Raw genomic sequence first — 15,249 nt, 5'->3', positions numbered from 1 at the left:
TGAAAAAAAAATTATTATGTATAAATTTTAAAAATTTATGATTTTTTTATCCTTAAAAAAAGGCGAAAACACCATTTTGATATCTACATTTTGAAGTCACGGTCAATTTGGTCATTACATTTTAGTACCAATCAATTTGGTCTCTGTTATTTTGAACTTGCAATCAATTTAGTCCCCACCGTTAAATCACTAACGGAAAATGCTTATGTGACACACGGCATGCATAGTTGGCACACTTAATGCTTTCGTGGCTACTAAAATAATAATAATAAATTTATTTACCATTTAAAAATGCAATGTCAACATTAAAAAAAAAAAAAATTAAAAAAAATCCACATCAGGCCAAAGAAAAAAGAAAAATGAGTCCCCATTTGTTCTTGCTCTTTCTTGGCAGCCAAACACAACAATCTAGAAAGACAAAAATCAACCCAAAAAATTCATAATCACCAAATCCACGTCAACGAAGGCATTAGCGGAAGTAATCTTTTTCCTCTTGAGAAACTTCTCTCGAGAGAATGGTGGCAGTGGTTGCTATTTGCTTGGGTTGAATCCAATGGCTCAAAAACTCTATAGTTTGATTGGGCCACATTGTGTACTTACTTGGGTTGAATCCAAGAAAGCCAAGGAGCATAAAGCCATCAAGCCTTATGCTTTTAGAAGACCACCTTCTCACCCTCCTTACAAGGAGGCATTGTTGTATACTATTGTGTAATTATTTATTTGAATCCAAGTTTTATCAAATTTTGAGACAGATTTGTGTGTGTTGTATTGTGTTAATATTGTAGATGGTTAAGGAGGATAAGATAAGTTCGAGTTAGTACGCGAACACCAAGTTCATTTTCTTGAAACAAAATTTGGTTATTGTGAATTTTCTGGATTGAGTTTGATTTTTGTGTTTTTGGATTTCTGTGTTTAGCTGCCAAGTAAAACTAAGGAATTTTATAAAATAATCCATTCAAAAAATTATTTTTTTCTGCTTTGGATTTTTTGTTTAACATTGACATGGAATTTTTTAAATGATGAATAATTTTATTACAATTATTTTCAGTGGCCACGTAGGCATTAAGTGTACCTACTATGCATGTCGTGTGCCATGTAAGCATTTTCCGTTAATGAGTTAACGGTAGGAACCAAATTGACTGCAAGTTCAAAATAATAGGGACCAAATTGACTGCTACTAAAATGTAGGGACTAAATTGAACATGACTCCAAAATATAAGGACCAAAATAGTGTTTTCACCTTAAAAAAACTTTGTAACCACCCTAAATTGTTTTTTAGATCCAACATAATTAAATTTTGGACAAAATTTGGCAACAAGCTTGATTGAAGACTAAGGCTACAACTCCATTCAATATATTTTTTTAAAATGTGAATTTTAACAACTCCACCATTTAATTACATTTTCTTCTTATGTCCTTCATACTTGCAAAATTTTAAAAAGATAAAATATCAATAGCCACGTCGTCAATCAAATTTTAAATTTCGATTTTTTGTATTCTAAAATTATGCATAAAAAATAAGTTTAGGGATCGAATGGTAAATAACATTCGATTGATATGAAATTTGACATGTGTTTTAAGAACGTAGAGAACTTGCAATTCAATAGTTAGGTTTTCAAAATATGTAGCAATGTTCTTTGTTTAGTAAGAGTTGTAGTATTAGGCTACAACTGAGTTTGTAGCCAAACTTTATCTTTAAACTTTGGTCCCCTTAACAATATATCAGGTCCTTACAAATAAAAAGTAAAAGTCCATTAAAAAATTTTATTTAACTAAACTTTTAAAAAGATGTAGCTTGCAACATATTGTGATTCTAGTGTCCCACATGGATTAAGTATAAGCTTAACTATGTGTTTATAAGCTCTTGAGTACCCTCCCCTTGCAAGTTGGTTTTTAAGAAAGAGTTCCACCTATGAGTTTGTAACATTTGGTATCAGACCAACCACCACATCAAATAATCGGACATAACTCATTGAATATGGGATCAAATGAGTTGTGGCTTTGAAGTCAAATCCCAGAAGGGGAGACCTAAATGCCAGATTAAAATAATTGATAGGTGAGTGGAGCCACCAAAAGAGAAAGGGCTACCATCGAGTTAGTGTCACTAGAGTGAGTTGTCATGGACATCGACTGCAAAGCGTGGTGGTATGTTATGATCCTAGTGTCCCATATTACTTAAGTGTAAATTTAACATGTGTTTATAAGTTCTTGGGCACTCTCCCCTTGCAAACCGATTTTCAAGGGTGAGTTCTAGCCATGGGTTCCTAACAGAAACTCTGAAGAATTTCCATTTTTACTTTATTAAAAATGTATTTCTATTTCTGTTATTTTCCATTTTCGCTAGGATTTCTATCCTTCGCAAATAAAGCATGAAGAAGAGTATTATTCAGAAGATACCATCGTCTTTCTTTCTTTTAGCCATATGATTAAAACTAATAACATGTTGTTCACAAAGGTCATCAATGATCTAAAAAGTTATTAATATATAACTAAATTGTCATTGATACATGACCTAAAAAGTTATAACCGAAATCGTCACTAATACATGACTTAAAAAGTTATTGATACATAACTAAATCGTCATTGATACATGACCTAAAAAGTTATTAATACATAATTAAATCATCATTAATACATGACCTAAAAAGTTATTGATACATAACTAAATCGTCATTGATACATGACCTAAAAAGTTATTAATACATAATTAAATCGTCATTAATACATGACCTAAAAAGTTATTGATACATAACTAAATCATCATTAATACATGGCTTAGAAAGGTTATTGATACATAACTAAATCTTCATTGATACATGACTTAAAAAGTTATTAATACATAACTAAAACCATCATTAATACACGACTTAGAAAACCATATAATCGTCATTCAAACATGACCACCAAAAGTTAACAAGTCATATTCAAAGACAAGACAAAATATTGTCAAAATAGAGAATATAAAAATGCTCAAAGCAAATGAGCCCAAGAGATTGTTTTTAGAAGCTAAAAGCAAGATATATAAACATGATCAAAACAAACGAGCCTAAAAGATTGTTTCTCAGAAACTTAAAATAGAAGAAGAGTTCTAAGCAGGATTAGAAGGAGACGGGTCCACAGGAACTCTGGCGGTATCATTGTCCATTGTTAGGACATATGTGATTCACTTGTTAGGAACATATGTCACTATTTTATGTAATTGGCTAATCATTTGACAAAACACACTTTACTTATAATTAGGTAGATCTAGGATGTGTTTAATACTTCAAGAAACATGTTGTTCAAGTCTAGTATTAAAACCATGAAGATTGGACCAAGAAACAAGTGAAGAAAAGCTATTCACTAAAGTTGGACAGATAGCTCGACACTTGCGAATAGATAGCTCGACAGTTGCTCGACAGATAGCTATCTATCGAGGTTTAATGAGGCTTGACAGGTACTATCTATCGAGGTTATGGGAATTCAGATTTTCAGGTCTAATTTTCAGCCCATGCTTATGTATTTGTGTAGGGTTTTTTTTCTCACAATCCTAGACATATATAAGAATTATTTTAGAGGCCGTCACATAACAGAATACAAGGAGAACATATGAAAAAGGTGACTGATGCCTTATTCTCTCTGAAAGAAGCTACTGCGTCTTTGTGGCTTAAGGTTTTGTAACCAAGTGCTTCTTGATCTTCATTGTTGATAAAGTGAAGAACTTTGCAACCAAAAAATCTTCTTCAAGTTGGTGTGTTAGTCACGTACTAGGAGCCGTGCAAAAAGGATGGCGTTCATATATTGAAGAGTTCAGAGTTTCTAAAGCGGTAGAAGGTTTCTGTTGTAAGTTCATCTACGGGGATTGTAGAGTCTAGGGACAAAGGTTTTGTACTAGATCTGAAACTTCTCTTTACTATAGTGGATTGCTTTTCAGGAAGGTTTCCCCCCAGGTTTTTTTACTGTGAAACTAGTTTGTTTCATTGGTTTTCCTGGGTCATCATATCTTGTCTTATTTATTTTTTCCCTGCATGATTTTGACATGATATTAATGTTTGTTTGTTTTAACAAGTTTTATTCATAATAAATCTAATTAACAACTTGGGTTTAAAACTTGTTAATTCTATCAATCGGGGTTTAAATTTCCCAACATCCATTATATCAATTGCATTGTCCGTCATCCATTGCATCAATAGAGGGACAATCCGCTAGAATTTCTTTCTTAACCGCCTCCATATCAAGAGTAGAAAAATCTAAGTTTGGATGATGTTTGGCCATATACTTACAAAAGAGACCAAAACCTTCCACATAGTAGTCGCACAACTTATCAGAATACTCGTCAGACTTCTTGAATTTCTCTACTATTTTAGAGCCAGTCATTTAAAGCTTAAGTGTGGCCTCTTCAATCTGTTTATCCTTTAGTTAACAAAAAGCCTTCTTAGTCTTCACATCATGCTCCAAAGTCTTTAGACGATCTTGAGCTTTTTTCACCTCTTCAGAAAGAGAAGAAACCTTTTCCTTCAGTAGCTCATTCTCCGTAGAGAGTGACTCCACCTTGGATTGAACAACCACATGTTTTTCTTCATAATCCAAGTATTTCCCTGAAAGGTACAAAGATTCACCCAGCACCTGGAAACATAAAAGGTTAGAAGAAATCAAAAAAGAAACCTCTACACGAATATGGTATAGTAAGAATAAAAAGCATACCTGCATAACCTTCTAGACATGAGAATTTACCAGCTTATAGGAAGATCTTGTCGTCAATTGATAATAGCTTAATTTTGCATATTTATATTATTATTAGAAAGTATTATCATACTTATTTTGAGTTAATTCATGCAATTTATATTTGTTTTTGGAATAATGTTGAATAATCAATTTTGTACTTAATTGAATTTTAATGCATGAATTTTTCTTTTGTAGGAGAATGGAATTAAATGAGCGGATTTGTGTAAAGAAGAATGCTAATGGATTTTACTTTTACAAGGGCCATAATGAAGTCAAAGTAGGCCAACCCAATGAAATTTAAGTCCAACTGGAGTAAGGAATCAAAGGAAATTTGCACCAAATCTAAGTCTAATCCGGATTAGGATTCCAACCTGCGCATTAGTTAGTATTTTGGGTATAACTTTCGGTTCAGACGTCCAATCGAGATGATTCAAGTTAGGCTAGAAATTTAACTTAAAGGGATACAACTATTTAGTTTACCACAATTCTGAATTCTAACTTTAAATGGGCAACAAATGTCGGTTAAGTGAAGCCTAAAAAACTAGGATTTTCTCAAAACTGGAATTCAACTTGTAATAGGATTCCTTGACCTATTTAATGGTTCTTTAGGGCAAAATTCAAAGGAGAGTTGCAGTAGAACATAATTTAGTTTTCTTAAAGTTTCTTAACAGTTTTTAGAGTTTTATTTATGTTATGACTTGCTAGAAGCCTTGCTAAGGTAAGGGGTGAAACCCAACCATTTATTAGTATGTTCTTAACAATTATTTTATGGTTTTAATACTTATGTTATTATGTTTTTGATTGATTTAATCATCTAGAAAAGTGTTTAGTTTTGTATAATTATTTGATTTATCATAGACTCCGAGCACGTTAAATGCTTAGTATTCCATGCGAACTAATTCACTAGTTTTGTTTTGCCTAAAATCAATCAATTTCATGTAACTACCTTAGGCAATTTATTCTTGAGTTCTTACTGTTGAATCAATCGACTAAGATCATCCTTCATATGAATTTTAGTTGAGTTATAAAATAAATATTGTTAAGATTATCAATAGATGTATTGTGTGTGGATCCCTAAACCTTAGCGCCTTAATATATTGTTATTTCCTCTCATTGAAAATTACCTTCACCAAACTATCAAAATTTCGCTTCAATATAATTTTATTGTTGTAGTTTTGTTTTCTTGTGGTTTGCTAATCAATTCTCTTTTCCATGTGGATTCGACCTCGGACTTACCAAGTTATTACTTTGCGACAATCCCACACTTGGGAGCATTATTTAAGTCGCGACATCAATGGCTTCAAGTCCTCCACAGAAATGGCATCATGGACCTTGGCCACAACGCAATAAGCCTCGTCCCAAAAGGTACTAAGTGTCAATTTTTCCTTTGCCCGAGTTTTCGTTCCCTTGTCGGAAGGGGTAATCAGCTCCAAAGACAATGTGGGTGAAGCAGGATGCTAGAAGGTAGGTTGAGCATTAGAAGTAACCATAGGGTCTTCCCCCTTGGATGACTCATCATCTTTACAATGCCTCTTCGATAAGAGACCCTCTTTCAACCCCGTCTTTGCCTTTTTCTCTTGGACTTCAACAAATTTTCCTTTGCTGAATTTGGTCGCCATTCCTAAAAAAGAAAAGGGGGGAAGGGGGGGGGGGGAATTATCAACAAGGAAAAATAATCCAAAGGTCATCCAAAGGTAACCTAATATTCACAAAATCAATACACTTACTTTTTCCGACAGCCTCATTGTTCTTTTGGACATGATTAGAAGGTTTTAGTCCAAGAAAATGAACAAAAAGAGATTATGGAGAAATGAGCTCGTCAAAATCAGAGACGTTGTCAACGTATCCTTTGACCTTTTGCAGACGATTGTGATATCACTTCTTCAAATGGGACCAAACAGAATCTACAAAGAAGAGAAAAGAGGCATCAATATCGCAAACATGAAGAACATCATACACGCATGAGAAAAACAAATGAAAGATGCATCAGGCACTAGAGTGCCCCAACTACGAAGCAACTTGAGAGCGTCATCTGAACTTTCACTTCGGATGGTTTCCCAACCATCACTAGAGACAAAGAACAAGCTAGTTTTCCATTTGTGAAAAGAAGAAGGGGAATCAAAAACCAACCTTGATTTCCTATCCCAAGGCTTAAACTCCCAATAGCCTGGAATTTTGGATCGTCTTAGACTATAAAGATGCAAGAACTCGTCTATCCAATGACGTCCCCTTCATTGGCAGACATCCACATAACCATACAATAGACTACTATCCTCCATGAATTAGGGACTAATTGGGTAGGGGCAAGTTTCAAGCAAAATAAGAGCTCTCTGATGAAAGGATGAACAAGAAAATGAAGGCCACTGACGAAATTGGCCTCATAGAAACACACTTCGTCAGGGAAGGAAGTGCAAGCTCTATTGTCTCTATCAGAAATCCTAATCTTAACGAAAAGGGATATTTGAAATCTACTCCCAATCCTACTCTCGTCCTTTTCCTTAAGGGAGCAACGTATATTTAAAGCTCTTAAATGAGCTAACCTAGAAGAAACTTTAGGGACCCCACATTCTTCAAATGAAGACAAGCCCATTTCAAGTTCACTAGACTGAACCTCCTCCTCACCAAACATCATCAAATATTGGGAAAAACCCACAGAAGAGAGAAATGAGGATTGAAGGAGTAGTCAACCATAAAAACACAGAGAAAAGAGAAACGAGGAACAAACTTACCAGAGATTATCGATAGGAAAATAGAAAAAAAGAAGAAAGCTCCAAGATAAGCACCAGAAAATAAAATTAAAAAGTAGAGAGGAGGGAAATAGAAAAGAGAAGAGAAAACGTGCGCAGGAAACTCAAGAGGTGGGTCTTTGGCATGACAAGGTGATCTCAGCCCTACACGTGTCACGGAGACAGACGAAACGTCATCTCACAATAAATGCAAGTACACGGAAAACAAAGAGACAAAATTTCCTATATTCCTATATTGTCACATAGACAAAGAAAGGAATAAAGGGGCAATTGATGAGAGCAATTTTTGAAGGTTTCATCTATCATAATGGACGAACCTAAGATACGTTTTGTGTTTATGGCAAGCATTCAAACCAAAGAGTAATTGATAGAGTAACGGGAAAGAAGACATTACACAAATCAAGATAGACATTTGTAATGCACTAGTTGTTTTACAGGAATGAATGCAAAGATCCATTGCTCTTTAAAGACAAGATAGCTATAAAGCCAGAAGAGAATGATACCAAAAGGTGTGGGTGCAAAGGAGAGTACACCTTGGCCGAGTGGACCATGGCGGAGAAAAGTGGAGTCGCCACCTAAATTAGGTCTAGGAACCATATTGGGCCTTTTGGACCAATCACTTACATACATGGGTCCACATACCAGATTATAGGTCCAGAATTTGGGTACAGCTTGGGAAGGTGTTAGGCACCCAAGACCGCTTGACTTGTGGGCCAGCCTCTATTATGTGTTGCTAAGCCATATTTAGATAAAGAGTTTATTAAAAGAGCCCTAATCCTTAACCAAAACATACATCATGCACTTAAGGAAATAAAACACACAATATGTTAAAGATTACATCACAATATAAAAGGAAATAAATAAAACATAATCAAACAAAATAAATTAAAACATGACAAGTTGACAATTAAATAAAACACACAAGGAAGGAATATCAAATAGGCTAAATATGGCAAAAGATTCAAATAAACATGGAAAATAATTAAACATAAATAATTAATCTAATCATAGTAAAACAGAATAAAATTACATGTTAAAAAGTGATTAAAATAATAAAAAAAAAGATTTTTCCCTAATCTAGATTCGGGGTGTGTCACATACTCAATCATGCATACGCAAGGTTGAACCATGCGTACGTATACTCAAAGATTTGTACGCATCCTTTAGCATAGATTCAAAAAAATTTATTTTTACAGATTTAAACATTCAAAGATTTTTTTTTTTTTTTAAAAGGCTAAAACCCTAAGCACTTAAACTAACATGAAGCAAATAAAACAAACATCAATATAAACAAATAAGCATGAAACAAAATCAAACAATTAAACTAAACAATATTAAATCATATCAAACCAACCTAGGAATTGAAATAAGAACAAAGAGAACAGATTATAAATCACCTAAAATCATATTAAAACATATCAACCATAACTAAAAACATCAAACAAGTCAAATATAACAAAAGGAGAAACTATATCAAGAAAATCATGTGAAACATATTAAGAAGATTGGGAAACCATGGGAAAGAAGCTCACCTTGCTTTAGAATAGCATATTTGAAGTTGTTTAACCAACCCCTTAGTGCCTAAAACACAAATATTAGATTGAGGATAGGAATAATCAAAAGAACACAACAATAGTTAGTAATCATAATTCAAGAACAAGAGATTTTGAATTAGGTTTTGAGAAATCAGTTTAGAAAAATAGTTTCTACCTTAGAACTAATTAAAGAGAGCTTTTTCAATTTGTAAAAACGTGCTAAGGGGTTGTGTGTGAGTTTTAGAGAAGAGAATTAGGGTTTTTAAGAAGATGGGGGCCAAAAAATCACTCTCTCCAGCTAGGTTTTGATTGGAGACATAAGATGAGTATTTATAAGTTAGAATTAGGTCTTGGGGAGCTTATTAATGATCTTTGAACATTCCCAAGGGTCTATGGGCCAGCCCACATCAAAGCATGATATTTTGGTCCTTTAAAATGAAATTTTAAAACCCAGAAAATCGGACTGCCCAGTTGGCCTAACTTCAAATAGTCATAAATTACTCAATATAAGTCCAAATTAGGCAAAAATTGTGTTAAAAAATGAATCTTATGATGTCTAATTTCCAATGAAACAAACCAGACTCAAAAAAAAATCTTGTGGATAAAAATTTATAGTCAAAACAGTGAGCAAATGTCATTTTTTAGTATTGATTTCAAAGCGATTTGAACATTTTTGAGTTGTGATTACATCCAAACTATTGTGAACTCTTCAATTACCCTTGGTTGACATATGTCAAACTCATCATTGGGGTTGGGGACCAAAATTTATTATCGGGTACAAAATGCGGTGTCTACAAGAGGTACACAATTCTAATCCCAAAAACACTCCCAAAGTTGAATTCCATTGTGATACTCCAATTGAATTCCATCTAACTTTATTATCGGAGGGTTTTTAGCACACACCACACCGGTGTATTTCTTTATTTTCATATCTTATTGCAAGTTTGTCCCTAGACGAATCCAGCGCCATCGTCCATCTACAAAGACGAGAACTCAACTAACGATTTTTGGCATCTTCATTTTGCATATAAGAATTTTGATTACATACAAACTTAAGATAGCAATTTAATATATGAATATCTATTTTACTATGATAGTTTTCTTAGAACCTATTTGTTAAAGGCAATATCCACTCACTAAAAACGTCTAAGAATGATAATGAATATCATCTTCCAACAATAAGTAACTGAGTTTTGCTAAGACAATGTCATAAGAACTGAATTTTTGCAATGAATGACACCATATAAAATTAAAGCACTTCATCAAATATACCTGCAACCATCCACAACTAAGTTTTTTATTCATATTTCACCCTTTATCATCTTACTTTTATGTGTCTTGCTATGATATTTGGCTTATTTAGTTTTCAATAAACACCCTCTCAAGCAAGGATATATATATATATATATTCTTTTTTAAAAGAGCAAGATAACAAAAGACATACGTGTCATTGAACTATATAAAAGTATAAGTTTAAAAGATTAAACCTAATAAATCAGTGTTATTTAGGTAACAAATAGAACACTATATACGTGAAGGAAATTTTTGAAATATTAAAATTTAGTGGGGATAGTTTAGACATTGTACAATGGGAATCATAAGATTCCATTAGGGTTTAATTGAGATAGTAACAATAGGGGTATTTGCACACGTTTTAGTAATAGAATTAATTTCCTCTAACTTCGTACACACTTTAGTAATAAAATTAACTTCTAACAGAAATATTGAGTGTCATCCGTAGTTTCTTCTATCGATTTTAGTAAAAAAGAAAAAAAAAATGTGAGGTCAGCATTTTGGCATTTTAGTCTCTCATTCAATTTTCTCTTTCTGTTTCTCTGTCTCTCTCATTCTCCCACTCTCATTTTCTCATTCGCTCATGGGGAACATCAGCTCAACAAAAGGTAAAAAATTAATAAAAAATTAAAGAAAGATGTAGCAAAAGAACAAGGATTACAACAAAACAATAAAAAATAAAAAAAGCTAAACAATTACTTGTTGAGTTGTTAATAACATTCCCCATGAAGGGGAATGAGAATGAGAAAATGAGGGAATGAGGGAATGATAATGAGAGAATGAGAGGAAAAAAGAAATAGAAAGAGAAAATTAATGAAAGAAAAAAAATGACAAAATGATTATTTATTACTTATCCCTCAAATTGTTCTTTCAATGCACACGTACCACGTGGGTCCCAAGCCCACCCGCGTCACAGTTTTAGATTTTTTGTGCGAGAGCTATATTATTTTGGTTCATAGAGTGGCTAGCTAGGATCAGGTAATTTGGAATTATTTTGATTATTTGGATTTATTTAGGTGAGTGAGGAGGTTGGTTTAATGTAGTAGTACTAAGGTATCCAAGGCACACTTACTTTGACTTCGTACACACTTTAGTAATAGAATTAATTTCCTCTAATTTCGTACTCATTTTAGTAATAGAATTAATTTCTTACAGAAATATTGAGTGTCATCCGTAGTTTCTTCTATCGATTAGTAATAAAGAAAAAAAAAATTGAGGTCAGCATTTTAGTGTCTCATTTATTTTTCACTTTTTGTTTCTCTGTCTCTGTTTCTATTTATCTCATTCTTCCACTCTCATTTTCAGCTTAATGACAGGTAATCGTTTGGCATTTTATTTTATTTTTTATGGTAATTCCTATTCTTTGTCTTTTTTCTCTTGTTCTTTGATAACGCCTTAAAATGTATACTTGCTATATATTTATGTGGGCGTTATCTCCTTATTACTATACTTAATTTGTATAATTAAGTCATGATTTTTATTAGTCTCTATTATTTATCTTCATATTATTTCTTCAATAAGATGTCATTCATTGTGTGTAATTATCTACTTGCAGGAAATCATGTGAAAAAGATGAGTTTACAAGAGTCAGTGAGAGAATGGAGGCCAAACTAGAATTAAGAGGAGCTAAAGGACCATACTTAAATCATAAATGTCTAAGGAGGTGCAGCTGGAGTGCTTGGGTTGTCTACCATGTTTGGAAGCTTCAAATAAGGAAAGAAATCAAAGAGGCAGAATCTGAAAAGGAAAAATCAGATTTGAGCACTGATCAGTATTTTGGGTGTATGTCTCTCCTCAAAAATCCAATTGACACAAGGCCAAATGGGTTTGAACCATAACTTAAATATCTACAACTTTCCAGTTTTGAGTTTTCTGAAATTCTCAATTTTTGAAGATTGAAATTAACTCACAATTTACTGCTGTAAACCTGGACAAAAAATTAAAATAGTAAAAGTTTTATTTTCTTTGGACAGTTTTATGTTAGGGTTTTGAAGGGAGGCTGTGGAGAACGAATTTTGGCAGAGAAAACCTTGTATTTTTCTTTCTCTAATGGAAACCTAAACTCTTTGCTAGGGCTAGGGGTTATGTTTCTTCTATAGGGTATGAATATTCAATGTGATTCTTTCTAGGATTTTATCAACAACATATTTGATTGTTTAATTAGATTTCTTTTGATGTATTAGTTCTTCCATGCTTTCAATAAGTTCAATCATGTTTTTCTTATTGTTTAGATGACTTTCTACTAGTTTCAAATAGAAATCAGGTTTTGAAGTGAATGGGTTTTTTTTTGAAAACTTTTCTAATCACATTATTAATCTAGGTTATCATGCATTCTTGAATTGTCTCAGTTCAACCAAATTATAAGTATTTAATTGTATAAGAACAATCAATTATGAAATATATAATTTCTTATATCACAAAGAATTTCATATTGATATAGGGAAACACCCCGATGCCCTAGTATTTACATTATTGATTTAAATCAGTTTTTATTATTCTTCTTGTTAACAATCACCAAGTAAAAGTATTTTTCTTCTTCACCCAAATTATTGTTTAATTATATTGTCTTTGAATCTATCTTGCTCCTTGTGGTTTGATCTCGGTACTCCGAGAATTATATTACTACGATCTCTTGCACTTGGGAGTGAGCAAGCATTCTTCTTCTTCATCGGTTTAGCTTCTTTATTTTTTTTATTACCTTTTGTTGTCGTTGTCTTCTTCTTCTTCTTCTTCTTGTATGTGTGGTAATTGCTAAGGATCTCCTCGCTCCTCATGCACCAAGTGGATCCCAAGCTTATGCAAACGGTGTGGGACTAGGCTAAATATTGCACGTTGGCAATGGAAATCTTTTATATGTGGGAGTGGAATTTGAACAGTTTTAGGTATATTAGACACATTAGCTCAAAGTATAGGCCTTAGCCTATAGTATAGGCCCTAGCCCATAGTATAGGCTGATTACAATATAATGATTAATAAAAAATTAAAGAAAGACGTAGAAGAAGAACAAGGATTGCAACAAAGCAATAAAAAAAGCTAAAGAATTACCTATGAGCTATTAATAACGTTCTCCATGAAGGCGAATAAGAATGAGAAAATGAGGGAATGAGATTGAGAGAATGAGAGGAAAAAAAAATAGAAAGAGAAAATTAATGAGAGAAAAAATGACAAAATGATTATTTATTACTTATTCCTTAGATCAATCTTTCAATGCACATGTACCACGTGGGTCCCAAGCCCACCCGTGTCACAAATGTCAAATCTTTTGTGCGAGAGCTATGTGATTTTGATTCGTAGAGTGGCTAGCTAGTATAGGTGATTGGGAATTATTTTGACTATTTGGGTTTGTTTAGGTGAGTAAGGAGGTTGGTTTAATGTAGTTCAGGGTGGCAAAAGAAGCCCAAACCCAACCACTCTAATTGAACCCAAACCCACCCAATTATTATTTGGGTTAAATAGACATCAACCCAATTAGACTCATTAACTATTGGGTTTTAACTAAAAACCCATTGAGTCTCATTTAACCAGCCCTGCCCCTCTCTCAGCCTCTAAACTCTCTCTCTTCAGTCCTCAGACACTACTAAATGTTTCACTAGGGTTTTTCAAAATTTAAAATTTTCCTTCATTTTCTCAGCCTCCAATCATGTTTTAATTGGTAAGTTTGCTGTGGTTTTTTGAATTGATTACTAATGTTGTTCATGCTGATTCAGATTTCACATTTTTGTTTGGTTTAGATAAATTTTTTTTTTTTCGATTTGAATTTCAAATTAAACCCAGCAGCTTCATTGGAAACCTTCATTTGATTTTCTCTTGGTCTCCTATCTCTCAACTGCTATATTTTGCTAAGATGAGCATAATCTCTCTCTCTCTCTCTCTCTCTCTCTCTCTAGTTGAAATTGAAGCTACTTAAAGTGACCCCTATTTTAACTGCAAAATAAATTAATGGGCTTGGTAGGACTTAAAATTGCAAAACCATGAAAAGTGAAAGGTATTAATTTTATGATTGGTTTTTGGGTTTTCAATTAGTCACTTGTATTAATCAGAGAAAAGGATTATGTTAGATGGGAATTCTTTTGTGGTATAAATAGGTTTTTTTTTTTTTTCTTTTTCTTTTTCTTTTTCTTTTTAAGCTATAGTTAGTTGAAGGGTCATGATAAAGATGCAAACTTCATTGAGAAATTTCTACACAAGATTAATTGGGTATATGAAGGAAAAAAGAAAGAACTTATTTTTTTGTTTTGGAAAAATTTTGTTCATAATCAAATTTATTTTAAATAACTGGATCATGTAAAGTTTGTAGGGGGGGGGGGTTAATTTCAGGGTGTAAGTTATGTTGGTGTATTGAAATGATGGGTTTGTGTTTAATTTCTCAAGCAAGCAAAAGATGTTGTGAAAGCTGTGAAGAAAATATTGCAGAATAGGAACTACCAACTTCAACTACTCCCTTTGACAGTATTTTATTTTTGGAACCTTTATTTTTTACTTTTGATTCATCTGAAAATTTTATCTGATAAGGTTATTGGGGGTGTTACAATAGACTCCATTAGTATCTTGTTTTTTGTTCCTCCATTAAACAAAATACCAGAAGATTAGTATCTAGTATCCATATTATCATATCGTTTATCCATTATCTTTGTCCATTTCTTCTAGGCATATCGCATATACCTATATTGTGATACTATGGTGATTCTACAGTCTGGTTTTGTATATAGTGTTTGACCATAGATTTGGCCTATTTAAACAAACTCAATCTCCACCAGTTAGCTCCCCTTACTTATAATTTTTTAACACCCAGTTGCGTATTCAAATCACATTTTGGATTCTAATCCGTGATCCCCTTACTTACAATCTTTGTACTGTCGGGGGTAAACTACACTACAGAGTTTTGGTTTTTGTTTTCATGTAAAAAGTGCAGACTTGTACACAATGCTTAATTATATGGTATCTCTATGAGAAAGGTATATTGAATCATG

The sequence above is a fragment of the Quercus lobata genome, chromosome 9 (assembly GCF_001633185.2).
Source record: "Quercus lobata isolate SW786 chromosome 9, ValleyOak3.0 Primary Assembly, whole genome shotgun sequence".
Lineage (NCBI taxonomy): Eukaryota > Viridiplantae > Streptophyta > Magnoliopsida > Fagales > Fagaceae > Quercus > Quercus lobata.
Note: the sequence above shows the minus strand (reverse complement) of the source record.